The sequence below is a fragment of the Numida meleagris genome, chromosome 6 (assembly GCF_002078875.1).
Source record: "Numida meleagris isolate 19003 breed g44 Domestic line chromosome 6, NumMel1.0, whole genome shotgun sequence".
NCBI lineage: Eukaryota > Metazoa > Chordata > Aves > Galliformes > Numididae > Numida > Numida meleagris.
The window spans coordinates 16,276,563-16,304,182 of record NC_034414.1 but is presented as its reverse complement, the minus strand read 5'-3'; the positions used below and the strand labels follow the sequence as shown (position 1 = coordinate 16,304,182).

The 27,620-nt window shown below is 47.1% G+C and overlaps 1 protein-coding gene across 5 annotated transcripts in view; it reads left to right on the top strand.

Moving 5' to 3' along the window:
- Positions 3,131-27,620, top strand: part of LOC110400760 (USP6 N-terminal-like protein) — a 62,654-nt gene continuing 38,164 nt past the window's right edge. For 2 of the 5 annotated variants that reach the window (XM_021400923.1, XM_021400921.1), the window contains exons 1-2: positions 3,135-3,355; positions 10,111-10,192. The gene's annotated coding sequence lies outside the window, so the exon portion shown is untranslated. Of the gene's footprint in view, positions 3,356-10,110; positions 10,193-23,037; positions 23,847-27,620 lie in introns of those variants that run through there. The other 3 variants (XM_021400922.1, XM_021400925.1, XM_021400924.1) reach the window with 3 other exon arrangements.

The following is a 27,620-nucleotide window of genomic DNA, read 5'->3' as shown; positions in this document are numbered from 1 at the left end:
CTGCGCCGGGACTGCGGGAGCGGCAGCGGGTCCGGAGCCGTGCGGCTGAGCCCCGCCGGGCTGCGCCGTGCGTGTAGCTCCGCTCTGCTTCGCCCGTCGCTCCGCTCTTCTGTTGTTTATTGCGCTTCCTTGACAGGTTCTGGTCTGTGGATGGGTTTTGTCTCCCGCAGTGCTGTTAGTAGCTGGTCTGAATGCTTTTTTTATCGAAACCACTGGAAAGTTTAAGTTTACGTGTCCTTTTTAATGTTGCATCTTTCTTTGAAGGGCCCAAGCAGCGCTCTTTCAGCTCTCTAGAAGCCCTCCTGCCTCTCGTTGCTCGTTTTCGTGGCTGTGAGCTGCTCTCCTGCTTGTGTTTCAGCCAAGGGGAGAGCAGCCAGCAAACACATTTATCTTCGAAAAACCCAAATGGCAGCGACCAAACAACTGCCACCACACCCCTCCGCAGTGTGCCTTCCTGACTGGGAGCTTGACTCACAGCTCTGACAGCCCCGTACCTTAGCCATTATTTTAACCCCATGTAAGCTTTCCCCGGCTGCCGGCCTGGAGAGCATTGCACATGCATCATTCTGACACTCTGTTGTCCTCCTCTCTCTTTGACATCTGTCCCGCTGAGCTGCAGGACTGTATGCTCTTGCTTCTCTTTTTTGTTCTGACACACAGAAACAGGAGCTGCTTGTGAGTATCCGTCCTGGCAGACCTCACCTGCCTTAGGCGCCAGGGATGGCGTTTCCCCTGCTCAGTTTTGCAAAGCATCTACTGGACTCTGTAGAGCTGGAAGAAACATTTCGTGCTGTGAGTTGGCTGCACTTTGCATAGATGCTCTCAGATGTGAGGTTTCACCTCCTCAGCGCTTTGAGGGCTTTTCCTGTCACGAGGCAGCCTGCCTTCCTGCACCCTGTGCTGCTGAGAGCAGCTGCAGAGTAAGTGCAGGTGTGGGGCATGAGAGCACTGACTTCAGCTGTGCTCCATCAACCCCATCCCCGGTCTCCCTCATTTGTTCCTTGGGTACTGATGCAGGCAAACGCTGAGTGCTGATGAATCTCCATTTTCTACTCACACTCTCTTCCTGCATGTGACAGAGAAGTCTCTTTGCAGGTGTCTAGGGAAGAAAAACCCTAATCTATGGCAACTTTGTGCAAAGAACCGTCCCCAGGGATACTGAGTTGCAGTGCACTCTGGGCTTTGCAGTAGGCTTGCTTGCTGTATGTCTGTTGGCTTTTGGTGGCTTTTTGGTAGCGCAGGGATGATTTAAGGGACTGGGTTGTGCCATGCTGCACGTTGCTCAGCATGGCTATGTGATAGCTCATGCATGATGGAATCACAGAATTGTAGGGGTAGGGATCAAGTCCAACCCCCTGCTAAAGCGGGTTTACACAGGAAGGTGTCCAGGTGGGTCTTGGATATCTCCAGAGAAGGAGACCCCACAGCGTCTTTGGGCAGCCTGTTCCAGTGCTCTGTTACAGTCACAGTTAAGAAGTTCTTCCTCATGTTCAGGTGGAACTTCCTATGTTCCTGTTTGTGCCTGTTGCCACTTGTTCTATCGCTGGGCACTGTTAAAAAAGAGCCCAGCCCCATCCACTTGACTCCCACCCTTTACATATTTATAAGCGTTGATGAGATCCCCTCTCAGTCTTCTCCAGGCTGAAAACTGTCCCAGGTCTCTCAGCCTTTCCTCATAAGGGAGATGCTCCAGGCCCCTGACATTTTTGTGGTCCTCCACTGGACTCTCTCTGGAAGTTCGCTGTATTTCTTGAACTGAGGAGCCCAGGGCTGGACGCAGTGCTTCAGATGTGGCCTCACCGGGGCAGAGTAGAAGGAAAGGATCACCTCCCTTGACATGCTGGCCGTTCTCTTTTTAATGTGCCTCAGGATACCATTGGCCTTGGCCACAAGGGCACACTGCTGATTCATGGCCAACCTGTGGTCAGCTGTTGGTCAACCAGGACACCCAGCCCCATCTCCACAGAGCTGCTCTCTAGCAGGTCAGCCCCTAACCTTGTACTGATGCACGTGGTTATTCCTCCCCAGCTGTAGGACTTTGCATTTGCCCTTGTTGAACCCCATGCAGGGCAGTGTCCGTGGTGAAGTCTTGGCTGCTCTGCCGTGATGTGCCTTGGAAGGAGTGCTCTCTGTTTTGTTCAGTGTTTTTGGAACAGATGCCAGGACTTGGGCAGTCTCAGCAGTTGCGGGATGGCTGGATATGCTGCTTGGCCGTGGGCTTGCTCTGGCACCACTGGCATGCATTTCCATTCTGTGCTGCATGAGAGCTCAGTGAGACTGGAAGATCGCTGATGTGGGGCCTGGTCATTCCTAGAGGGATATTGATTGTCCTGGACAGCTCGCATTTGCTTCTTTTGTTCCGAGCCCTCGTCACGCGTTGGGCTCATCTGGGCAGACAACAAAGCTGGGCAGGCGGTGAGGATGGAGTCGGATGGGACTGGCCGGCTGCCACTCTATCCCGCCTCGGTAAGGCTGAGGCAGAGTGCCTGCTAATTCCATTAATGGTAGCCCCGTGCCTGGCAGGTAGATGTAATTCTGCCGTAAAGCCTGTGCACAGCCTTGAACCGAGAGGATTTGCTGGTTCTCCCTGGTGCGCCGCTGTCAACGTACTCCCCGACTTACCCACAGCTGGTATTTAAAAGTGTAGATGTCAGCGTAAAGATTGGGTAGTGGAAAAAATCACTATGAAATGTGTGTGTGAAGAAATGCTTGGCTCTGGAGCCGTGCTGCCTCTTGGAGCCTAGCAGTCTGCTTGTCGTGGATTGTACCGCAAATGAAGGCTTCCTGCTTTAACTCGTGGCGTGCAGGATGACACGGGGCCCAGCCCGCAGCTGGGAGATGGCTTGCAAGGGACGTATCCCCAACGAGCTCTGTGTGTCACCAGAGCAGGGCAGACAGCACGGAAGTGTTCCTGTGTGTGTGTCAGATCGGGGTGAAAGCTTGCAAGTGCACTGGAGCCACAGCAGGAGTTTTTAGCGTGAGCTCCTCTGCATTTTTTTTAGTGGTGTGGCCCGCACTTGATTTCAGAGTTTGCTCTCCTGGCCAGCTCTTTTCCCATTTTGATTTTTTTTTTGGAGACCGCATCTTCCTGTTTGCAGTCATATAATATACCCTGGTGGCAGGGTATTATCCGCGTTGGAAAGGAATGGTTAATTGGGATATTTTTAGCTTTCCTCGTAGCTTGGATCCTGGAAATCAGGCACGGGAGCCAGCGCTGTCTGACCATTCAGCTTTACGCAGAGAAGCGCAGTCTGAAGATGGAACGCAGCAGGACTTACATCAAGCCTCAGCTCTGGTTCTTAAATCTCCTGCCCCCCAGCAGCCGCATTCCCTGGGACTCAGCACGTTGGCTGGGGTATGCTTAGAGTCATAGAATCATTAAGGTTGGGAAAGAGTGCTAAGATCATCTAGTACCTTATGTGTACTTTATGTGCCTTTTGCTCATGTTTTAAGATAGTCGTGCGATTTTCTTTTCCCAAAGTGAAATTTTTCAGCGTGTCCTTCCCTGCTTTAATTGCTACTAATCTCAGCAGCAAAGCTGTGCCGGCAGCGAGTTGCCTGTCTTGCCAATGATTTCAGTGTAGAGCAGGCAGGAGAGCAGATGGTAAGAGAAGCACCTGTGCGTTTAGAGGAATTTCAGGCAGAAATTTAGTTTCTTGAAAACCTGTTGTCATAGTCTCTGGGTTGTGTTCTTACCGTCTTGCTTCTTCTCTTCCCTGTCAGTTTCATGAGTCAAAAGCAGTGGTGAGAGCATCGCTGCCAGAACAGAGGTGACTTACCAGGGAGGATGTAACGTGGGTGGTAAAGTTAGAAGTAGGTCACAAGCTCTGTGTGTGTTTACTGGCGCTGATTGCACTGCTAACCGGGTACAGTTACCAAAATTGTTTCAAAGCGCTGGTATTTTCTCTGCTCGCTGACTTGCCTCATGAGTTTCACAGGGAAACCTGCAGCTCAGTGTTCGTTTACCTGGTGGCTCTCGTGTCCCTGGTCCTCAGTTAAACCACCTCTCTGCTGCTTGTGCCAAGGTAGCAACAGCTGGGGTGGCCCTGTGCTGGAACTGTGCTTTACTGAAGTATTTTTGAGCCACATCTGCGTCCCCATTGGGTTGCTGCATCGCTGCCCAGATGGCTGTGCCAGTGCTGAGCTGCTGCTGTGCTGACCCATCACACTGCTCCCTGGGAAAAGGGCTGGTGCTGGCACCATTGGCCTCCTGGAGACTCTCAGTGCGTTCTCCTGTTTGCTCTTGACATCTTGAGGTTGAGCAAGTGGAGCCTGGTGGCCTCACCCCTTTGACTGTCTTAAGCTGAAGGTGTCAATCCCACAGCAGGCTCTGCAGGTGCTGTCTCTGCCTGGCTTCCTTGAACTAAGTTCCTTTTATGCTCCAGCTGCTGTAGCACTGCAAGCCGACCTGGTGGATGGGCTGAGACTAGAGACTATTAGAGTGTTAGTGCTGGCTGGGTTCTAGTACGATGCGTGTTGAAAAACTACAAGCAGCTGGACATTCATGTCACCACACTGGGGAGCTGGCTCCTCTGGGTCCTCCCTTATTTCTGCGCCTGGAGACCTTCTGGCACTGCATCTGCTCAGCCCTGAGGAGCTCAAGAGGTGACCTGACAGCTCCATGCTGGTGCCTTCGTGTGTGAAGAGACCCCGTGGAGGCTGCTCGGGGTGAGATCAAGTGGGGTGGAAAGTGAGTGTGAAGTGGGGCTTTTGGAAAGCTGTGGAAGATTTGACCATTGGAGTGGTTTGACTTGAGGCTGTGCTTTCAGCTTAATGGCAACAAAAACTTTTCCTCCAGTATAGGCTGGCAAGAAGCTTGCAGAGCTGCCCCAATCCAAACTGGGAGCTTTGTGCTGCAGTTTTGTGATAAAACTGCAGTTGCCGAAAGGGAGGGATCGTCCTGCTGCTTATCAGACTCCAGCCATGCTCCTTCGTGGCCAGCTCTGAGGTGTGTCAGACCCGCCAACCAGCTCTTCAATTGAGAGGGGCTACAGGGAGCTCTTTGAGATAAAGTGTCCCGCCAAGCATGAGGCCTGTGGCTTCAGCAGGTCGCAGCTGACTTGGAAATGCCTGCTGGTGTCTGCTGTGTTAAACCTGGCCTGAATTAATCAGTCAGGTTTGTCTGGTTGTTTTGTTTTGTTTTCCCGTAACTGATGTGAGATGAATTTCTGCCGAGATGAAGGCTTGAGCTTTGTAATAAAATTGATGGCTTTGTTAAGGATGCGTTGGGATATTTCTGCGGAGTGCGTGTACTCTACGTGGTAACAGTTATCAGGAGAACTGAGAACAAGGCGGTTGGAGATGCTTGGCTGGTTAATTGATTTGAATGCCATGGAAACTCAAAGCCGTGTGCTGTTTCCGGGGAAGAAAACCTCAAAACGTATAAAGTGGAGAAGCAGCACTGGGTATTTCTATGAAGGGTGAGACTTGAGTGTAAGGGTTTTAACTGTGCTTTTCTGTCCGTGCTGGGTGCCAAGCAGAGCTGGTGGTTTTGGTGTGAGGGTGCAGAGGAGACTGCTCCCAGCTCAGAAGCGAGACTTGCCTGGAGGCTTCACGGCAGCTGTGTCAGGAGCTGTGTGACTAATGCTGCATAATCTTAAATAAAATAATAAAAAAAAAAAAAAGAGGGAAAGATGAGCTCTGCCTTGTTTGTCTCTGAGATCCAGGGGCAGGAGAGCTAGATAGAGCTGTTGCTGGAATGGATAGTTATAGATAGATGGCACTTCTGGGTGCACTGTCATTTCTAAGCCTGCAGCTCCCTCCGTGCAGCATGGCTTTGTGGCTTTTACTTCTTCCAATTGTGTTCTCGCTGTTTTTGGAGGTGAGGTCTCCTGCTTGCAGCCCCTTGCTCCCTGAGCCTCCATCCATCCCAACTGAAGGAAGAGTGGGCTGGGGGCACTGGGGGCATGAGCCTGGCACTTAGGGCTGTGGCAGCCTTGAAACATCTGGATGCTTTTCAACTTTGATATTGCAAAGACCTGTATGTATTTATTGTCAGCATGCTGCTGTCTGCTTTCTTTAAAAGCTTTTATTAGATCATTGGCGTACGTCTGGTGTCTAGCCTTGCTCTTTTCCTGAAAACCTTTTCAGAACACCCTTCAGCTATGGCAGAAACACAGCAAAAGAAAACACCCACCCAGATATCCTGCTGTTCTTCGTTAAGCCACAAGACTTACACAGCTGCAGTGTGTGACTGTTAGGACACATCAGCCCTATCTGCAGACCTCAGGAGGCACACCACCAGGCTGTTTCCAGTGGGTTCGTAGTTGGGCGGTGAATGGAGCTGTTAAAGTGGTTTTGTGTGACTTACCCTGTGCAGAGACGCACATCAAGAGGGGGTTACTTCTTTCCAGAGCTGTGCCATAACTTGAAAGCCTCACCTGCGTTTCCAGTTGTACCACTGTGCCATCTGTCTTGGGCCGTGCTTCCTATCAGCTTAGCTGATGGCAAACTGCTCCTGCCAGAAAACAGTCTCCTTTCCCTGTGTTTTCTTCCTTCTGGGATGATTTCTGGTTGGTAGCAACTGTGGTTCATTTGATCCACAAGTGTGGAGTAGATGACTGGGACAAGAAGGAGGGAAAAGGCAGGGCTGTCTGATTTGAAACAGTGAAGTGATGGGTTATTTGCACCCCAGAAGTGTGAGGGAAAACATGAGTACTGGGTCCTCCTGTCTCCATCATGAGCAGTTGCTGTGTATGAGGGAAGGTCTGCTTTTTCAGTTTCATGGGAGTGGTGGGGAAAAAAGCATGTTTTATGGTACCTTGATAAATTCCATGAGGTTTTGGAAGATGGAAAAGGCTGCTCTGGAAGAGTTGGAGGTCCTGTGGGATGGGATAGCAGCAGTGGGAGTAAGCACTGCGTACTGAGTGCAGCCGTATCTGGCAGGGAAGCTGAGTGCAGATTTCACTGTAAACTTGTTCGTGCTGCTTCTACCTCAGTTTCCCTCCTTGCAAAGGAGGGGTGAGGACTGCAATGTGTGTTAACATTTCTGAGAGGCTTTGAAGTCAGCAGAGTCCTTTGAGGTGCACTGCTGACAGACAGCTTAGTGTATGTGCAGAGTAACAGCTGAAAACGTTCAGCTTCCCAATTAACCCAGGGGAGTTCTCCCCCCAGAAAGACTTTGAGCTCAGTTCTTAAATAAAACATTTCTTCCGGATGTATCAAGCAGAGTATTTCTCTGCTTAAATACACTGCAAATGCAGGCACGATGTCTTAGCCCCTCTCTGGGAGGGAACAGGACAAATTCTGCCATCCTGTTCTCCTTTGGTCGTAGGCCTAGGGGTAGGTTTATTTTCACGCCTGCCTTGTTATAAGCATTTGTCTGACCCGTCTCATGCTGAAGAGCTGTCATGGTAGGTGCCCTTTGTTGCTGCCTTGATGATGACTTTTCAAGTTCTGAGGGCTGTGGAGCCTGAATATTTTTGATAGCTCTCTTGGTGTGCTTCCACACCCTAGGAGTTAGTCATACGTGCTTGTATTGGAGGGGATTGCACATCATTCCTGTTAAAAGCCATGTAGTAACTAAGCCTTGCTGTAGTCTGTGGGGAGGCCAGAGCTGTTTGCTTGAGCTTAAAGATGTTGGTGTTGCAAGATCATCACCGGCAGGCCACAGGAGAGGGGGAGAAAATTACCGTGAGCCTCTTAAACAAAACTTTATGATTTCTCAATGCTAACGGGAAACACCTCATACCCCTCTTTAGACTTGAACGTGAGGCCTCTTTAATAATGCGTATATCTGCTCTTGACCGGGGGGCATTAGCAAAGCTGCATGGTCAGTCCTGGGGATTGGCAGACCAGTTGGAGCCACTGGGTCCTCTCACTGCCCCTTGCCTGCTCTCTTGGCCAGAGCTGCCTTCATCTAGGTTGGAAGAGGCCTGCCAAGTTCGCCAAGACCTACCAATGGCAGAAAGCAGCTGCTGCCCTCCCACTGTGCAGAGCCCTGCTGTTTCTCTGCCTTGTTGCTTTGCTTACACCCGTCATTCCTTATCCTCTCCCTTTGTAGGTCACTCAGTATTGCTTGGTCCTCTACCCCTCTGCTTTGTAATTTGGTTGCCTTGCACCATGATCAGAGCACACGATTGAGTCCTTGGCACTGAGCAGTGTTTCCAGTGTTTCTGGCTGCTGTGGGACAAAATGCTTTGTCTGAGAGTTGAGCTTGCTTTGGGATGGCAGGCCAAGCCACCTGCATGTGGGTTTCATTGAATCTAGCAGTCAGCAGCACTTAAAGAAGCTACAGCCATCTCTGTTCGTCTTGCTTGGCAGTACCGGTAGTAGACGAGTTTGAGCTTTGCCAGTAATGTTTCTGTAACGTTATCCAGTAGTAGCGATTGCATCCAGAAAGTTGCTAGAGGAGAAAGAGTGGTGGGGGAAGAGGAAAGGGGAAATAGTTGTCTCCACAGGAGCGCTGGATGCTTTCCTTAGCAGCAGGCTGAGCACTGGTGCGGGAATGGGTTGATGCCGACAGAGATAAAGCCCTGCGAAGCTAATGCAGCTCCTTTCAGATGTAAGCCATGTGAAGCCAAGGCAGGGATTTCCTTGCCGGGGGAAAATTACATTTCTGTATTGTATAAATAAGCTGTCACTGAAGATTATTGGCCAGATTGGGTTTGCACTGTAATTATTTCTGTCTTTGTAGAGATTTCATGTTCCACTGCAGAACGGTGTTCGCTTAGTGACTTCAAAAGAAATACAACAAAGACTCTCCTGGAGGTATATAATGCGAATAAATAACTTATGTCCTTATTAGAGGGATAATGTAAAGCGACAGGGAGAGCATTATAAGCAGTGATGGAAAATTTGTGCTTGAGGGTCGCCTCCGACGTCTGTGTCTTGTGGTCTTCAGCATTGTTTTCATCCTTAGAAATGCCTTCAGCCCTTCTGTAATGGGAAAGGAGACAACGGGGGTTTGAATGGCTTATGATTTTTCTCTATTTAAAAAAATAATATTGTGGTTGACATCCGTGAGTCACCCACAGAGACTAGGGAAAACAAGCAGGTCTCTTTTTCTCAGTCCAAGGTAAACTGATGCGCTGCATGAGTAAGTTTTCTCGCAGTTCATAATGAGGTCCTCCAGTTGGCAGGAAATATGTGAGACGTCCTTGAGCTGATCCGGTTGTTAGAGCCTCGGAACATCCCCCTTGCTGGTTTGGTGCTCTGACTGAAATGCTGCTTACAGTTGTTGTCCCACCCTCGCTTTCCCTGTGCGCTTTTGCTGGGCTTGTTTCCTTACTTCCCCCACCTTCTAATCTGCTCTCAAGTAAAATGTGCTTCAGGATGGTTGTTCAGCTACTGTGCTCGTTGCTGTCCCCAGACGATTACCTCAGAACAGGAAAGAGTAAAACTGTCTTACATGTTTTTCTGTTACTCTACATGGTGACCTCTGCTGCAGTTGTATGGCCAGACAAATGTCTCTTTGTGGCTGCATAGAAACATTTCCTGTAAGGCATCTATTTTTCTGAAGTCTCTTCTTTGGCGTGCAGCGAGGACTTTGAATACGTACAGCTGGGTGTTTCCACAGCCAGCAGAGCGGACTTCTGTCACTGCTTTTGCTCAGTGCTGCTGGATGTCTTTTGGTGTGACTCAGGTACAAAGGCTGTATAAGACAATTGGTAGGATATATCGAACCATTTGCATCATGAAACCATCACACTGAATAAATAAGAGCAAAGCAGAAGCAGTGTGGCTCTGACATCAGGTGGAATTTGTCTGCTTTACGAAACAGAAGGAACTGCAGAAGATCTTCAACAGGATCTCAGAAAGGAGCAGTAGAGTATAGCAGTGACCACTCATCCAGTGTCTCAGTCTTATTGGCTCCCCTACTTAGACCCTAACTTCAGTGCACTGACTGCTGAGGAAGCTTTGCTGGGCAGACAGTCTTGCTTTGGGACAGATAGTCTTGCCTTTTACCTTGTCTTCCTTCTACGATTTTGGTTAAGTCCTTTAAGAACCTTGTGTCTGGTACCTAGCTGTGGGGCAAGAAGTAGGCTGGAATATGTTCAGTGCAGAGATCTAGCATCCATCACTTTCTCCTGAGCTTGACTTGGCTTCCTTTCCTTTCACCAGTCATGTTTTATCAGTGTCACTAATTAACACTCTCTCTGACATTCACAGGATTTGCCAGTTCCCCCACGCCAATGAGGATCGTGCTCTGTCTTGCCGTTGGTGTCTTCAGAGAAGTCAACACTCTGAGCAGGTATGTCTGCAGTTCTCCCTGCTCTTCCTGTATGTGTCTCTGGGCGCAACACTTGGAAGGTTGGTATTTGGCATCAGAAGCATGAAGGTGTGCTGAGGAGGTGCACTCTTCCAGCAGTGGGGTCTGGCCCTGTGCAGGACTACCTGTGTTGATTTATTTATTGATTTATGTTGATTTATTTATTTAACACTTATGCTTTTATGAATTTCCCCCGAATCCAGCCTGTTTGTTGTTGCTGCTTTAGGGGCTTTGCCGACAGCCTTGGTATTAGAAAACGCGCCATCGCTGCTGAGTGGACAGCCTTTCATCTTGATATCCCAACGTGAGCAAATCTGCTCCTGTTTTCTTATTGTGTCTGTACTTAGAGCCAGCACAGCCTTTAGCAGCTTATTCCTTCCTGGTTAATTATTAATCTGCTCGGCCACTGATTGCTGTCAGAAGCAGTGGAGTTGTGCCCAGTGCTACCCCGTGCATCTTCTTGAGCTATTATGTGTTTATTGCTTCAGTTGAAAATTCTCATCTGCAGTCTCTGAAACTGTCTGGCAATGTGAGTTGCTTGAGTTGGTTTTAATTGCTGAGATGCTGTCAGTAATCACCCCCTGTATGTGAGCAGCAGGTCTGCTTGCACCTTGGTTTCAATTACCGCGTTGCCGTGAGGGCAGTGTCATGGGCTGCTTTTCAGTAACTGTAATTGGGTCCCAGCCAGCCAGAGGCATGTGTGCAGCCATGGGGACCCAGATGGAATACTTTGCTGTTTGTGGTCACTCAGGGAGGTCTGAGGAGTGGCAAATTGGCTGTAGGATGACATAATCCGTAACTCTATGCATGAAGCTTTCTTGCTCCCTAAAAAATTAAGTGGATTAATTACGGGAGCCAATCTTTCTTGAAAACCTGGTTCATCCAGGAGTGTCTGGGTGGTGCAGCAAAGCACTGGACGAGTAGGAGTTAGGGTGGAGCTGCTTCCACCTCATTCCTGGTATTTACTGGGTTTATTTGCGCCCTGCAAGAAGACATGCTCATTGCTTCTGAGCTGATGACAGAGACAGTTAGCAGCAGTGCTTGCACTTCCTGTGCTAGCCTTCTAGGTGTACTTTCAATTTCTTAAGGTTATGTTATAGTTCATAGGATCTCTGTTTAAAGGTGGGAACAGAGGGAAATGGTGACAGCAAAGGTAAGCATGGCCTCTGTTTGCTAGCAGGCTGCCTGAGGTGCATCTATAGGAAGCGGTGCTGAATCTGTGCCCCAGACTGCTGGTGACAAAAAGCAAAAGTCATTTTCTTCCACACTTGAAATATTGAAGTGGATTTCCTGTAATGGGATTTTTGCCTCCCATAGTGGCCATGTAGGGAGCAGTTTGCCATCCTTGTCCTCAAGCTGGTTGGTTCTCAGGGAGCGCAGGCATGTACTGACTGGGGCACTTCTCATCCTTGCATCCTTTTCTGAGGGTTGATGGAGGGTCATGGGCTAGCCTGGCTTCTTATTGGGTCAGACAGCAATGGTGCATGGGTCAGGACAGAATAACCCTCAAACTGTGTAAAAGTGATGCTTAAACTAAGAAGTAACAATAAACAAACCTAACTTTGGGACAAGGGGGAAAGTAGTGCCCAGGATTCAAAAGGACCTGAAATGCTGACAAAACAGATGGAAACGTGATTTACCCAAGTGAGTTCAACCCTACCTCTCTCTCTCTCTTTTTTTTTTCCTGGTTGTTTTTTTTTTTCCCACCAAGATGGGGCAGGTTATTGTAATTGCAGATGCCATCTACTGAGCTTGATGAGATTCTCATGCAAATCTGGAGACTGACTGTTCTTTTGTCAGGGCTGTTGCATGCATTATCTAGTACTTCATCTTACTGCACAGGGATCTATTTTCTGCCATTTGGTTTGTTTTCAGCCACGGCTTTCCCCATCTAATCAACAAAGGTTCAGCGTTAGCAGTGTGATTTGCAGAAGCAGCAATTTCACCGAATACATGGAATGGGGGAAGGGTGGGGAGGAGAGAGGAAATATCACATTAGTGAGTGATAAAACTAAATGCTGATTTGAAAAAATAGCTTGAGAAGCTGTTTTGAGAGCATACGGATGGTTAATCTCAGTTGAGAATAATGTTGTGTTGCTGAGATGTTTTCAAGAAACATTTAGATGTGGCGTTGGGAGACATGGTTTAGTGGGGTTGTTGGTGGTAGGTGGATGGTTGGACTGGATGATCTTGTAGGTCTTTTCCAACCTGGCTAATTCTGTGATTCTATGAGATGTACAGTTCAGTTGCTGGGCAGGCAGTGGATGGATGGGTGGGTACAGGGGCCAGCAAGTTCAAGTGCCAGGCAAGTTTGGTGGCTGGGGTTTGGTTATGTGAATAGTTGTTGGCTTTCCTCATATTGCTTGCCACAGAAGTGAAGTGACAGTGGATGGATGGACTTTGCTTTCCTGGAACATTCTAGATGTGATATGTCTGCACACAGGAAGGTGTCTTTTGTCGGCTCAAAAGAAACTACCTGATAAAGAGCATCAGTCACAAGAGCCAAAGCAGGGTGTGCTTGTGGTGGGGAGCACTGCAGGCTCACTGAGAGTCAAGCTTTGCCCTAATAGGGACGGGCTTCATCACTGCTGTGTTTCAGTACCCCTGTCAGGCACTGGAAATAGAGTGCTGTGGGCGTTTCCTGGGGCAGTGCTGCACCTGTCCCTTCCTCTCCTGCCCAGCTGCTGCTCCAGGACAAATGTCTTCATGTGTCGCGTTGCTTTCACTAATCGCCCGTAACCATTCCAGGCTTGTTGCATGAAGAACTGCCCTTCAGACACGCAGTCACCGTTAGTTCTTCCATCTTTCCTGTCGTTTGTATCACTCCTTTTGCAGAGGCTTTGTCATTACAGTTGGCTGTAACGCTGCAAACACGGGACTGCTGCGGGTGACACAGGAGGTGGATGGCTATGTTCAAAGCCTTTGATACTCGCTCGTCTGACAAATAAGCCTTGGCTTCACGTGTGTGCCTACAAATGATTTGTTTTCAGCTGCTTCTACTAAAGTAGTTGCCCTGCAGGTTAACCCCTGCGGTTTGCTTTGCCCTTTTTTGTTTTCTGTAGCCTCTTGCAGACAATTGCACAGCAGGCTTGCTAAAGTTCCATTAAGAAAACAGGGAGAAATGTCTGAGTTTCAATTTGCTTCTGCATATTTAGAAAACAGAAGAAAGAGGGGAAATAGCACTGGAATGCTATTTGTATTCTGTGTTCGGTCCGAGTGGATATATTTTGCTGCTTCTCTGCTGTGCTGAACAGTGTGGCCTGCAGGTAACAGAGCTGTGTCTTTGTGGGGAAATTAGGGATGAAACTTGTTAGTGCTGTTTCAGTCACTGGGAGAAAAGCACCATGAGAACTGAGATAGGAGCACCCATTAACTGCCTAGAGCAGTAATCCTTCCTGGGGGCATTAATCTAATCTAACCTGATGAAAGAACTTATGCAGTGGGAGAACGTTTCCATTCTTCCATTTCCTGCTGAGTTTTCTGAGAACATTCAGAAAAATTCAGTGCCAAAATGACCCTCTTCTTCCTGGGAGGGCTTATGTTTTCCTGAGACTTGTTATTACCTTCCTGTTGAAAGCCATCTGTATCAGTTGGCAAATTAGGATTGTGTTAGTTACTCAGTTTTCTCTGGCTCCCTGCAGACTTGCTCACCGCTAACATATTTTCAAGTTCCCCGTTGGCACGGGATGCAAGACGTGTTCCTTGATGAGGAGGGACGTGTGTGCATCCATTTGGGTCCTTTTGCTGCTGCAGTGCTCTGCCCTGTGCCCCCGATGCCTGGAAACAGCCTCTCGTGGACATGGTGGCTGTGCCCATGGTGTCCTGTTCCATTTTGTTCCTGTGGTTAACCAAAAAACCAAAAGAAGGAAAGAAATGGTCCTGGGGAGTGTTTTCTCTGTGCATTGCTTGAGGTCTGGAAAAGCTGTTGCAATTAACAACGATCTAATATAGCAATGGATTCCGTGAGCTTCAATGACCTTTGGATATATAGATTTCATAAATTTGAAGCCTTCCCTTAGGGAAAGTTGATGTTAGTTTTTCCTCTCGTACTGCTAATTATTTTGGGGGAACTCCTGTTTTATTGGCGTTTTCTTCCTGAAAGGCATTTCTTTTCCTTTCTGTCTCCTGCCCTCAGGAGGCTGGAAAGACCTTATACATTAGGAAAGTAAGCCTTTACTTTAAATGGCCTTAAGCATGTGAATATTCAGCTCAGTTTCCTTTTACCAGTGGCTTGTTACGAAATGAACAGGAATCTCAGAGCATCCCTGGGTCAGCTCTTCTTTTGAGCCTTGGGAGAATGCTCAGAAAGTTTCATTCCAGTGGCCGAGTGCATGGAGGAGATGTCCACCTCCAGCTTTGAGTACTCTGTTAGGAAAATATTTCTCCTATCAGTGAACTTTTGCTGATGCTGTTGCACTGTGCTTGTAGTATGTGGGCATTTACTGTAATCTGCTGGATAAGATAACATGATGACAGCCGTACCAGGTTGAACCAGGGATACATCTGAAGTGATTCCATCAAAAGTAATAGCCTGTCTCCAGAGACAGTAGTGGAGCTGCTCTGGAAAGAGCTGGATAGAGACTGAGCAGCCTAATTGTGCTGTCAGGAAATGTGTCGGAGCCCACCTGATTGAGAAGAGCAAAAAAAAAAAAAAAAAACCCTCTACCTTCTCAATCTCTGGTGTAACCTGGCTGCCCTCATCCTTGTCTCTGCTGGGTTAAATGGTCCTTTCCCAGTCAACTATGGGGGAGTTTCCTGATCCTGCCGGGAGCCTGGAGCTGTAAGCACTGCAGGATGGTGAAGACTCAGTTTGTTGTAGCCTGAATTCTTCTTATTTTTTGTAAATTGTATAGGTTTTGAGCAGGCCAAGAGCTTTGTTTGTACAGTAATCCACAGGCAGGCAAGGAGCAGCCGTGTATGTGGGTAAACTTGGAGGTGGAGGTGTGCATGTGTGCTTGCAGCAGTGGGAAGGCTGTATCTGGGTTACTGTGCAGAAAGAAGGACTAACTGGCTTTCGCAAGGCTCAGATCACAGCTTTTACGAACTTTGTTTAGAACAGTTGTGACATGCAGGTCTGTTCCGTGGGTACATAGCAGTTTGTGGTTAGCCAGCCCTCCGTAACCATGACAGCACGAATTTAAGTGTGTTTGAATTTGCTTTCACATGCAAAAGATCTCATGTAGCCCTCGCCGAAGGCAGTTGTTTGGTGGCTGTCTAAATTGCTACTTATCCCGTGGGTTGACTAAGGTTTTTCTGCTCTGCTATAGAATTACATGCCCCATGTATGTTACTCCCTGGACTGTAAGGTAAGACCTGGTTGTCTGGTATCTGACCTGGGAAAGACCTGGGCTGTGAGGAAGGCAGCCCGTTTGTATTTGCAGCAAGGTGACCCGGTGTGAAAAGCACAGCAGGCGCTTGACCCACAAGCTAGCCACGTCTGTTCTGCACATCTGCTTTCCAAACAGAGCACTCTTTCCAGCAGCTTTTGCTGGAAGAAAAGGAATATCTAGGAGGGCTGCTGATGGAAGGCAAGGAGAATAAAGCCTTCGCCCTGGTATTTGCATGAAGCATGCTCTCCACTCAGATCCCACTGAGCCTTTTTATTAAGTTTCTCTTTCCTTGGCTGGCTCTTTGGAAAACCCTCCTCATTCCAAGTTTGGTTTGGAAAGAGAAACACCCACACAGATGGCTGCTCTTCAGTTGTCATTCAGGTTGAGTTTTTATGTTCCTTTTTGCATTATCCTCAGGTGCAAACCAGGCTTACTGCCAAAAACTGTGTCCTAGAATTAGAGAGAAGATAAACGCTAAGGATATTCTGGTATGTTTGTTTGTTTGCTTTTCTATCTAAGCTAGAAATGCAACAGGCAATCAAATATTTTATAAGTTCATAAGTAATTGTGTTGCCTTTTCCCTCTTTGGCTGAGTCTCCATTTAGTGAAGTTGTTTGTTTTTCTCAGATAAAAGGTACAGCCTTCATTTAAGACACGTTCTGGCTGTGTTTTGCTCCTTGCTTGATAATGTCTGAGTGGTGCCACTTGTTCTAGACAAATGCTGGTGCTCGGCTTCGTAGTCTTGCTGCTCTCATCTGATAAGGTTTTTCTTCATCCTAAACAATTCTCAAAGGAATTGCTGAGTTGTTAAAGAATAGGAATTATTTTGAGGTCTGTGGGGTACAGAAAGACTCTTATTGCAGCTGATGGCGAAGGGAAGGGAGTGGTAATATTGCTGGAAGACTTGAGCTTGATGTGCTGGTGATTTATGGAACCAAAGCCACTTGCTTGGATCGCTCATTGGGATCCGGGATGCTACGGATGGCACAGTCCCCAGGAACTTGATTTCTGTTTGTGAAAGAGCTTTGGTCTTGCATTTTCCTGGCTTTTTAGACATGGAGGAGAGCCAGAAGTCACGACTGTGGTTGGACTTCACTGTGACTTGAAGGAAACCTCTGCTGTCTCTCTCCTGCAGTGGGAATTTTTTAATGAGGTCTCTGTGGAGGAAGCAGACAAACCAGTAGATGCAAAAATTCTGTAAGTAATGGAGAGGATAAGAAGTTTGTCTACTCTTCTCCTCAGCCCTGTATTTATCCTACGTGCCTGGCTTCTCATCTCCTCGCCTAGAAGGAGACACTTGGGGATGGGGATGCTGTAAATACAGCTTCATACAGATATGTAAAAACAGGAGACAACTGCGACAGCGAGCTCCTGGCAGGCTGGCGGTGTTGAGTAACGGGATACTGGGAGCCTATGCCCTGCCCTTGCACAAGCAGCAGCATGCTGAGGCAGTACCAGCTTGCCCCTCTTTGTTTTTCTCTCCCAGCTGTTGCAAAAGCAGCTGTGGCCTTGCAAGAAGGGGTTTGCAAGCCGAACTCGAGGTGCTGCATGTGTGTGTGCCATGCCATTTGCCGTATCGCCTTGGAATCTCCTCCCTGCCCTGACAATCAGCCATTCACTGCTTGCCATCTCCCCAGCACGGTGCTAAGCAGAGACAGCCTCAAGGGACAGGGTGGCTTGTCCCACACAGAGCTGGGAGCCTTGCAGGGAGCAGGCAGTGCCCAGAGCTGCCAAGCCCCTGTGTTGGGTACCAGGAGGCTCCAAAACCCACACACGGGTGGAAACGGGCAAACACCAGGCGGCTGGAATAGACGGCTCTAGTATAGCCATTTTCTTTTTCAAAAGCCTTTAGTCCTAGCATGCAAATGCTGCAACGCCTTTGTGTTGCTGCTAAGCACTGATCGTACCAGATTTCTGAAAGTATGTTTTCATTTTGCTTTCTTTCCTGAGGGTTTTGGGCAGTGCTTCCCAAAGCTATTGTGGTGGGCATTTCCCCTTCCCTCCCAAGAGCAGCTTTCATTTTTGCCTGAATAGCTCAACATTGTTCACATTGTCTTCTAAATTTATGAGCTTTTTTCCTTTTTCTATTTTTTATTTTGACCACAACAGTCTCCTAAATGCTTCTGTAGTCCTCAGAGTCACTTTGCAGAATCATGGAAGCGATATTTCCTCTTACAGAATGTCTTGTATTTGAAGCACTAGGCAGAAAAATTGTTTTTGTACTGCTTGCATTTGAGTTTCTGAAAGCATGGTTCTTGTGGGTTGGTTTTTTTTTTTTTTTTGGAGTGTTTTCTTTAAGATCGTGCTAAGTTCAGCTTTAACCAGGACTGGATAAGCTAGAAGGAACTGACTTTTGTTGAAACTTGAGGTTTCTGACAGTGTAATGAACTCTGCTTCTACAGGTTTCTAAATAGCATCCCATGTGTTAAATCTGTTCTCCTCTTGCAGCCCAGCAACTATTTTTCCCCTCAATTCTCTCCAGAAATAACAGGTTATTATTAGTGTCTGTGTGCGTATGGATTTACCAGGCCTGACGTTGCTTGTTGCTGAAGATATTTATCCCTTTTTCTGACTTTGATCCCAGAAGCTGAGTCCTGTGTCAGCACGATGTAAATCTGCGCATCTCCCATGGTTTGTTCAGAGTGGGATCTTCTGGCTGTGCAAAGACTTAGGTCTGCTTCCCTAATTCCAAGTGAGCAGCAGTAAGACATTTTCCCACTTGTATTTCTTGGAATGAAATATCTTCTAACCGACAAGTGGGCATTATTTGGTGGGTGTGTGTCCCTACCCCACTTTAAGTACTGCGTACTGGTGAAGGGCTTTGGGCTCAGTCAGCCTGGGTAGATGGTATTTGTTGCTTAGCAGTGCTGTGTCCTGGGATGTGTCTGACTTGTTTCCCTGTCTGCTCGTGAGTGTTGATCTCATTGCCCTCCCAGTACAGCAAGTCACTTGCAACTACTCAGCTGCTGGATGAGTTCTGTGACTTTGCGGTGTTAGCAGCTTTGTGATCTGATGTTCAGGAGATAGGTTTTGTGAGCATTAGCTTTTTAGAGTCATAGAATCTAGGCTGGAAAAGATCATCAAGTCCAACCATCAGCCTGGCTACCAAGTCCCATCATTAAGCCGTGTCACTGAGTGCTGTGTCCGCTCATCTCTTAGATACCTCCGGAGATGAGAACATCCCCACTCCCTGGGGCTGAGCTCTGCAGCCCTGGTACTTTGCCTCTCTAGCTGAGCTATGTTGGATGTGCTCCAGCAGGTGATGTGCTTGTAGGCTGCTGTGCACACGTGGAATGTCTGGTGGCATGGATGCTCCTGGAGCTGGGGCTCCCTTTGTACAGGAATGTGCATTTACACTTCTGGTGGGAGTTGGAAGCAGCTGCTGGTGTGCAGGAAAGCAGTGCTCATTGGAGGCACTGGCAGGATTACTGGGGTTTTTGGGACTCACAAATTCATTTTTGTTTGCAATGTGCTAAAGCTTAGAATTGTGCACGAGTGTTTCTACAGTGTTTTGCTGCAGGCAATGAAGGCCAAGTAATGTGGTTTTTCAATGAAGGAAGGGTTGGTTTTTTTTTTCTTTTTTCCTTCTTTTGTTTAGCTGATGTATTGCTGTGACATGATTCTCATAGAGCTGTTTCTCACCAAGACATGAAATATTGAATCACTGTAGGTTTCCTTTCCCATTAAGATAGGGGAAAAAAAGCATTAAGAGGGTGTGTGGGGCAGGAGGAGGTTGGTGGAACACATGTAGACCTCTTCTAAAGTCACTGTTCTCATCTATCCTTTGAGTTAGCTTTTTTTCCAGAGCCGCACCAGAATTTTGCAATAAAATCCACATGTGAGAAACCAGTGGCGCGTCTTCTAGTCAAAACAGTGCACTGTAACTACTTAAACAGTCATGGAGAAATGTTTTGATTAAGTAACTGAAGGCCACATGCATGTTGAATGAATTATCTTCTTCCCTTTGTACTATAATGAAGATGCCATTACAGAAACCACATGAGAGGAGCGTATCTCAGACTATCTCTTCCGAGTTTGCGTGTTTTAAACTGCAAACTTGAGTGCTTTTAATAGCAATTAAAACTTTCCTGGTTTCTTTTGGGGATGTTCTTCCTTGGGTAGGCTTTGTGGAGGGGTAGCTGTAGTTTGCATGCTCAGAGCCTGGGTGGCTGAATCCTCCTTTATTAGCCCTTTGACCACTTTTAAGTCGTGCCTCACTCTGTCAGCCCCTCTGAGAAGGTTGGTGATAGGAGTGGAGAGATAGTAATTATTTTTCTTCAAAATTATACAGTGCTTGTTTATATTAAGCTGCAGTAGTGCTCCAAGCATGGTAATGACTTTTATTTCTGTAGAAAAGGTGTCTTTTCTGTCTTACTTAACTTTGCTCCTTTTAAGGTTGCTGTAAGTACCTGTTTCTTCGGCTTTTTTTCAGATTCTAGCCGAAAGTACCGATGTTGAGCCTTTAGAAGACTTTGAGTAGGTTAAATAAGGGAATAATGTAATGAACCATATCACTGCAGCATCTCGTAGGTAGCTGTAGTCATATTATACACATATATAATAACCATCAACTCATCACCACCATGTCTACTAAACCATGCAACTCAGTGCCACACCTACCCTTTTCTTGAACACCTTCAGGGACGTTTAGTAGTTACGTTTTTCTGAGTGAAAAATGCCATTTCCTTGTTTTTCTAACACCAGAATTGGAGATGCTCTTCAGATCTCTGAGAAGAGATGTCTAGGAGCCGTCTCAGTGCTGCAGTGGTTTCTCTCTTTGGCTCTTCTACCTAGTGCTATTCCGTCCTCTACCCTAGTCAAGAAGCTCTCCTGGATAAATGTTTAGAGTTAGCATTGAGAGAGATCATTTGTAAAAGTAAATGTTGAGGTCAGGGTGTACTAGCATAGCTGGACTGGCTCCTAGACTTTCGAATTGCTTTGATTTTGTCCTTCCATACTGACATGCTGTAGAGTTGCATAATGTTCCTATTGCTCTCTCTAGTAAGACTCCAGAAGAAGCAGTGATGAGGTGTAAGAAGACAGACGACATTACTAATTTTAAGTTAGATGCCTAATGCTTTGTTAATAGTTGTACATGTGAAAATACAGTTTATGTAACGATATGGTAGGACCGCTGTGTCAAATAAACAGTGAGAATTTTTACCTGCGTAAAACAGTGCTTGTAGGCATAACGTTTCATATTATTAACAGCTAATGAAGGACTGCCCTAAGTATTGGACTAAGCTTGGAAATCACAGTGCTGGTGCTTACTTGAAGTTGCATTGATCTTCAGATTGGGCAGTCTCCTCCTTTATGTGGGAAATGGCACTCTACCGAAGACATGTCAGTCTTTCTGATTGATTTCAGTTGCGTTTTCCTTTAAGTCTAGAATTACAATTTATGAAAGTAACAATTATTTTCTTGATTTATCTGAGTGCTTAGCTCTGCCTCAGATAACCACAAAGAATCTTCAAAAATGCAGCTGGCTGAACTGCCTAGCTCTTCTGTGGCTTTGTCCAGAGCGCTTTAATTCTTTAGCTGTGAGCACTGCAAAGTAGAGATTCAAAAAAATAAACACCAAACCTGCCTCCTTTTATCAAAGCAGACGAATGCAAGAATGTTGCAAAGCAATCCTCTTGATCTGGCCTCAAAAATGAGAGCTGAAATACGAAAAGAAAACGAAGTCTAATCTGAAAGGCTCTGCTGACAGGTAGGACCTGGAGCCTGCGTGGGCTTGAGTTTGCCTTGAGGGATGGTGAAGCCAGACATCGTCACGTGCGGTGTGGTTGTGGCTGGGAGGTGCTCTCCTGGCAGCTAGTAACTGTGCCACTTTAGGGTGATGGTAAAGCTGGCGTCTGCAATTCTCTTGAGGACTTCGGTTGCATAGCAGTGAGATGGATGAGTATTAGATGCTTTGAGGTTTTGAGAGAATTTTCTACTCCGAGGAGAGCCAAGGAGCTGCCAGCCTTCTTGCTTCAGTAAGCCGGTCCCCAGGCAGCAGAGCAGATGTTGGAGGGCACCGACGGGGTCTGGGTGACTCACAGGTGCGTGTTTTGTGAGCTCTGCACTTAAACACTCTGCTTGACTTGAGACACACAAAGTTGCTGTGTCTTTTCCCCAGAGGCTGAGCTATTTGCCTACCCTGGAATTGAAGAGGAGAAAAACAACCATTATTAGTAGATGAAAAAGAGCAGTCTGCAGCTGTCCTAAACTAACAGGTTATGCTGCAGCCTGAAGCTGGGCCTTTTGTGAAGAACAACTCAAATAAAAGAAGTGAACAGAAATGCCCCCCATACAAAACAGAAACCAAAACTAACAAAGGAAATGCTTGCTATTCAGATGAAGCGATAGAGGTGAAGGAGGAAAAAACAAGTCATCAGAGACCTCCCAAAGTTTGCTACTTCGGCCAGAAACCTGCAATTTTGAGATGGCAGGAGTTTCATAGTCTGCACAGCTGTCCGAGAGGTGATGCAGATGTTCCTGCCGTGTAACCCTGGGCAAAAGCTGGCTGGGTAATAAGAGTGACGAAAGGTGCTAAGCTGCAGTGTAGGAAGGCGTGCTTCAAGTCTTGCTAAACCTCTCCAGGGCAGCTTCAGTTCTGTTCTCTTGGGCAGTTTCAGTGCAAAGAGAAGTACAGCAGGTACATAGGGAACTTGATCCTGGTGTTCGCCTCTGTTTCAGGCTTGCGTGGTGCAGTGGAGCACAGCACTGGTCCATGGCAACACTCTGCATGAGTGAGCCTGGCACGATTCCCCCTGCCTGTAGACCTCATGGTTCATTAAGGAAGCTGATTAACTGGTAGAGATATAAATGAGAAATTACCTGGCTGCAGCAACCACTGAGCTAGCTGCTTGTTGCAGTGGAGCAGCTTATTTATCTGTCTGGGCTCCTGTGACAGACAGCTTCTAGTGACAAGAATTAGATAAGTGCTTTTATTGGTTTATTGTGTAGTCTGTGTTCCTAGGTTAAGGATGCTGGTATAACAGGAGGAAGCCCATTTGTTCTGCTTGTTTCCCTTGCTGCCAGAAGCTGGTACAAGGCAGGAGAAGACATGAGAAGCACTCTTTTGCTGTATGATAAAGAGGCTGGGTGCCACGTGTAAGGAGCAGGTACAATATGCCAGCGGGGTGCATTGCCAGCACGTAAGTCTCATGAACAGAAGTGAGGACAGACTGCTTGTATCGATGTTGCTGTCAGCTCGCATTTTCTCACAGCCCGGGGACCATGAATTAACAAGCTCCATTGACAGGATGTCCTGGTTTTAATGTTCTGAGTGAAGGGATTTGTCTGCCCTGAAGGATAACACATTTTTGTGCATGCCTTTCCGACAGCACTGGGTGCGGGCATTCCCAGCAGTGCAGCCTGGCTCTTTTTGGCCTCTGCCTTCAGAGAGGGCTTCAGGGGGAATTGCATTATGGTTTTGTTGTGCTTTGAAGTGTTTGGGTATGTTAAGTATGAGGGTATGGAGAAAGAGGGTGGGTTTTTTTTGTGTGTGTATGTGTGCAGGGGGTGGTTGCTGAGACGAGTGCTTGAAGCAGACACAGGGAGTGGGAAGTGCAGGGTAACTGTAGAGGAACAGGAAGGTTTGGTCAACCCAGTTGAAAAGTAGCTACAGCAACGAGCCGGTTCTTCCTCTTCTGCATGCACACAACTTCTGACATTGATGCGGAAGGCAGACAAGGTGCCTTGGTGAAGCAGCTGAGGGCTGGGGGACAAACTGAATGATCTGCACAAAGCCCTGGTGATTCTCTCTCTCCAGACAGAATGTACAAACCTCTTTGCTACCTGAAGAGAGATTTTGTTGCTGCTAATTTGTCCTGGATGATTGGCTGCTGCAGGGAGAAGGATCGTTGATTGCTCTGCTCTATATTACTGGTGTAGCATCTGCTTCTGGTTCGATGGAGGTGCAGATATCCCGTGTGTGATCCACTAAGCTACTTCTCAGACCTTACGGTGTTCATGCGTCTTCTGACAGAGCAACTCTAAATTGGAGCTTATCAACTTTCTTCTGTTGTGAACAATTCTACTGCTAGTGAGGAGTTTGCGTAGAAAGAAAAGCACACCAGCAACCACCCTGGAGCTGCCTGGAAGGCTCACTGGTGCCAGGGTTCACCATGGACGCTTGCTTGATCAAATGGAGGAGCAACTTGGAACCAGAGTCACGGTCCCGGTGCTTCAACTGCCAGAGGAGAAGCGTAGCTTAAAAAAGCCTTCTTCAGTGGTATGGCATGGTGGTGTCTTCATATTCCCTGTGTGTGTACTGGTTTTTACAGCATTCTGGCATCATCTGCTCCAAAGTGGTTTTGGTAAGTGTCTATGGCAGTGCATGGTAACTCAAGTGGGGATGATGTGCCCGTGTCCATCTTGGCCAGAGACAACTGAAATAGATCCTCAGAGAAGGAGGATGTGTCACAGGCTGTAACAGCTGCTGACAGTACTGTTCTCTTGCCATTTGCACGTTACTTTTCAGATGGTTTCTATAATTTGATTTAAATAGCAGAACATGCTACATCTCAATTTGTGTCACAAAGAAGAATTTCCTCCTTTTGTAACTCTTTATTACGCTATCTGACTGTGTTTCACTGAGTAGTGAACAGTCGTTCTTCATTCCTGACATACTTTGCACGAAACCAGTGGCTCCTGCAGGTTGTTTTGTTTTGTGCCTCAGCGCATAGATGGCTTTTTTGTGATTCTTGGGGCTTAATATTTCCTGATGATACACTATCTGCTTTGACCGTGCTTCTTTGGAGGCTGCTTTTAGGCAAATGCTTTGTGGGTGCTGTGGAGACGGGTGGGACTGGCCTTCAAGTCAGTAGATGAATTGCAGGCTTGATTGTAAAAATGTCCTGTGCTGTCACAGAATCTCAGAATTGTAGGGGTTGGAAGGGACCTCTAGAGATAACCTAGTCCCACCTCCTGCTAAAGCAGGTTCCCTACAGCAGGTCACACAGGTAGGCAGCCAGGCAAGTCTTGAATATCCAGAGAAGGAGACTCCACAGCCTGTCTGGGCAGTCTGTTCCAGTGCTCTGTCACTCGCACAGCAAAGAAGTTCTTCCTTGTGTTAGTATGGAACTTCTTGTGTTTCAAAGCTTTGACCACCTTCTGGAGAAGTTGTTGAACGTATAGTAAAGGGAAGGAATTTGGAAACACGCACACATGACCCCATATCTATTACTAACCAGTCAGTTTTCTTGCACATCTTACGTTCCACTGAAACGTTACGCAATTTATCAGTCTTTCAATTCTGTAGCTGCGTACCCTTTGCACTGTCTTTCCAGCTAAAAATGAAGTGAGAGTGCTGCTTGCTAACAAACAGCACGATCTCTGTGGTTCATCTGGAAGAGGATAGAAGTTGGCTGCTCTTGGCACTTAATCGGTCAGTTAAAAGTACTGAAGGCTGCAAGTGAACTTTCTTTGGTTTTCCAAATGTTGTGGTAATAAAATAACTAGCCCTGTTTCTTCAGATTGCCAGAGCTAACAACCTCATACGTAAAAATCAGCCTAAAACCCAACTCACGGGTTCCAGTGCAAGAGCACTACTTCCTGAGATCACTTGATGGAAATAAGAATGCGCCCAAGTGAACTGACATTACAGCCTTCCTGCAGGCTGTCAGATGGGGAAAGTGAGCCTGGAGAGCTGTCATGCTTTGCAGTAAACGCTGCGTTTTTCTGGCAGCTTAATTATTTACTGTGATGTGGGGGATGGACAGTTCTGTGTTGACCGTGGGGTTTTTTTCTGATCTTTTCTCAGCAAAGATTTTCTTTGCATGTTTTCCTACTTTGTGCGTATTGAGGCATTACTTAGTTTTGACTTTGCAGGCAGAGGAGAGCTGTGCAAGTTACTGTAGACGATGAAAACTCCAGCTGAGGACACCAGTCAAGGGAGTGAGCTAGGAGCCTTGTATTTTCGTGGTGTTGAGCCATGTTGCAGGGTTTGGTGATGCATAGAATAGAAACTGGTTGACTGCTTTTGGTGAACCTTTTTCTTTTTGTCTTGGTTTATGTTTCCAGTGTAATCTCTAAAGCTCTATGCCTTCCCTGTTTTCTGGTGCTGGCCACTTCCCATACAGGTGCTACAAAAGTGCTGGAAAAGGTCTTCAATTGAAGCTGATATTATTGAGGCAATATAGAAGAAATACAGTCACAGGAGTATTGTGAGAGAGCCTTTATATGTGACAAATGCTCCTTGGCACTGAGGTGACTAATCAGTGATGGGCCTACGCAGAGCAAATAACTGTCTTCCTGGTTGATGGGACCTTCTCAGTTTTTGGGCAGTCACGTGGCATCCATAACAGAAGGCCTGACTGCACTCATGCACCACTTTGCTTTGTAAAACAGAGTAAACCATCAAAAAAAAAAAAAAAAAGGAAAACAAATATTACTTGAGTTGTTGGGTTATTGCCTTGTGGCAGCGCAAAACCAAAGTTTGCTCTTAGCATTGAGGTTTGTGGCTCTGCCCTTGCTCTGACGGGAGGAGCAGAGCATGGACAGAAGATCACAGATATTACGCTTTAAGGAAGGTGAATGCAATCCTCTGCAATCCAGAGCCTGGTGTCCCTGTCATCCTGGAACAGGCTCCCAGTGCTACTCTGAGTGGACTGTGAAATCTGCATTTAGTAAGGTGTTTGATCCACAGGGAAAGGATGGCAGAGCAGCACCTGCAGTGCCTGTCAGCAGCAGCTTGCTGTGGGAGGCAGAGATGCTTGGCACAGGGGTGGAGAAGCCCTGCCGCAGGTTGGAGCAGCCCCGCTTGCCGGAGTGTTTGTCAAAGCATGTGTTACAGAGATCCCATTAGCTAGGGCAGCCAGGTAATGTGGCAGGGGGCCCAGGTTTGGGAAACTTCTGGGCAGCTTGCTCAGAAGAGGAGGCAATTGCTGAAATGTTCATAGACTTGACTGTGAGCAAACTTATTTTCTCTGCTAGGAGGTTACTAACTCACCCCAAACACTGTGATCAGCTGCATGATTAATATTTTGTGATCACCACGGTGTTTTGCTTTTGGACTTCAAAGAGTGTAGCCCTTTCATAAACGAAACTCCCATGAAAATAATCACAGGCACTGACAGGCTGTTGTGTTGCAGACTGTGGATGGTGAGAATTTCTCCAAATGGTTTTCTTGTTTTCCATTACAAGCTTGCTTCTGTTTTAGTTCTGCTGAAAAATAAGGCTATGGATTGAGCAGAGCAGCAGAACTAGGGAATTCGGAGTTAACTGATCAGCTTGTCCTTAGTTCACCTCTTTGCCTTCGCTGATAACAACAGTCTGTCTTAGGAAAGATAGTGTTTTGCTGAAAGAAATGAGTATTTTTTTGACGTGGAGAACCCCATAAGCCAGCAGATGCTTCAGTCAGGTACTGGGAGCTGAAATGCTCAGTCCTTACCTCCTCTGCTGGAGCTGTGCCTTGTTTTTTGTATGAAGGCTGGAGGGAGCAGCCATGTCTCGGACATAAGGAGCATCCTGCAGGAAAAGCACCTCCATCGGTAACCAGGCTTGGGCGTTAGATGCAGTGGCACAGACATAGCGGAAAGCTCTCATAGGTTTGTGCACTGACCCTTATGGCATGGTTTATCTGTGGCCCAGTGCTCAGCGATGTCTCTCTTTGGCTGATGAGGTCTCATTTCATCTGCCTGCATGGGGAATCAGCTAAGCATTACATGCCTTGGTTTCCCTTTTCACAGCGATGTTCGTTAAGGCAAGACATTATGCTGTCTGTCTTCTAACAAGCTTGCTTCTCCATCAAACAAGTGTAAATTCTGTTGCTGATGTACCCTTGGTGTCTTTCTCGGGCTGGTGTACCCTGAGCTAATTTGCCATGACTTGAAAGGTGCCGCATTCAAATGGGAGCATGCCTCACGTCCCCTGCATCTGGTTCTGTTCCTACAGATAGGCAAAGAGCGTCGTTCTGTGCGTCACTTCTGGAACAATCTACCTAACAGAGTAGACTTTGTTTTTTGTGCTGTGCCATTTTTTTGGCAGGGTGTTCTTGCAGACATTGTGGTTAAAGACTTCTATTTTTAAAACTTTAAATCTTGGAATGTGGCTCCGTAACGGTGTGTAGTTGGATTTGGAAAAAAGTCTGC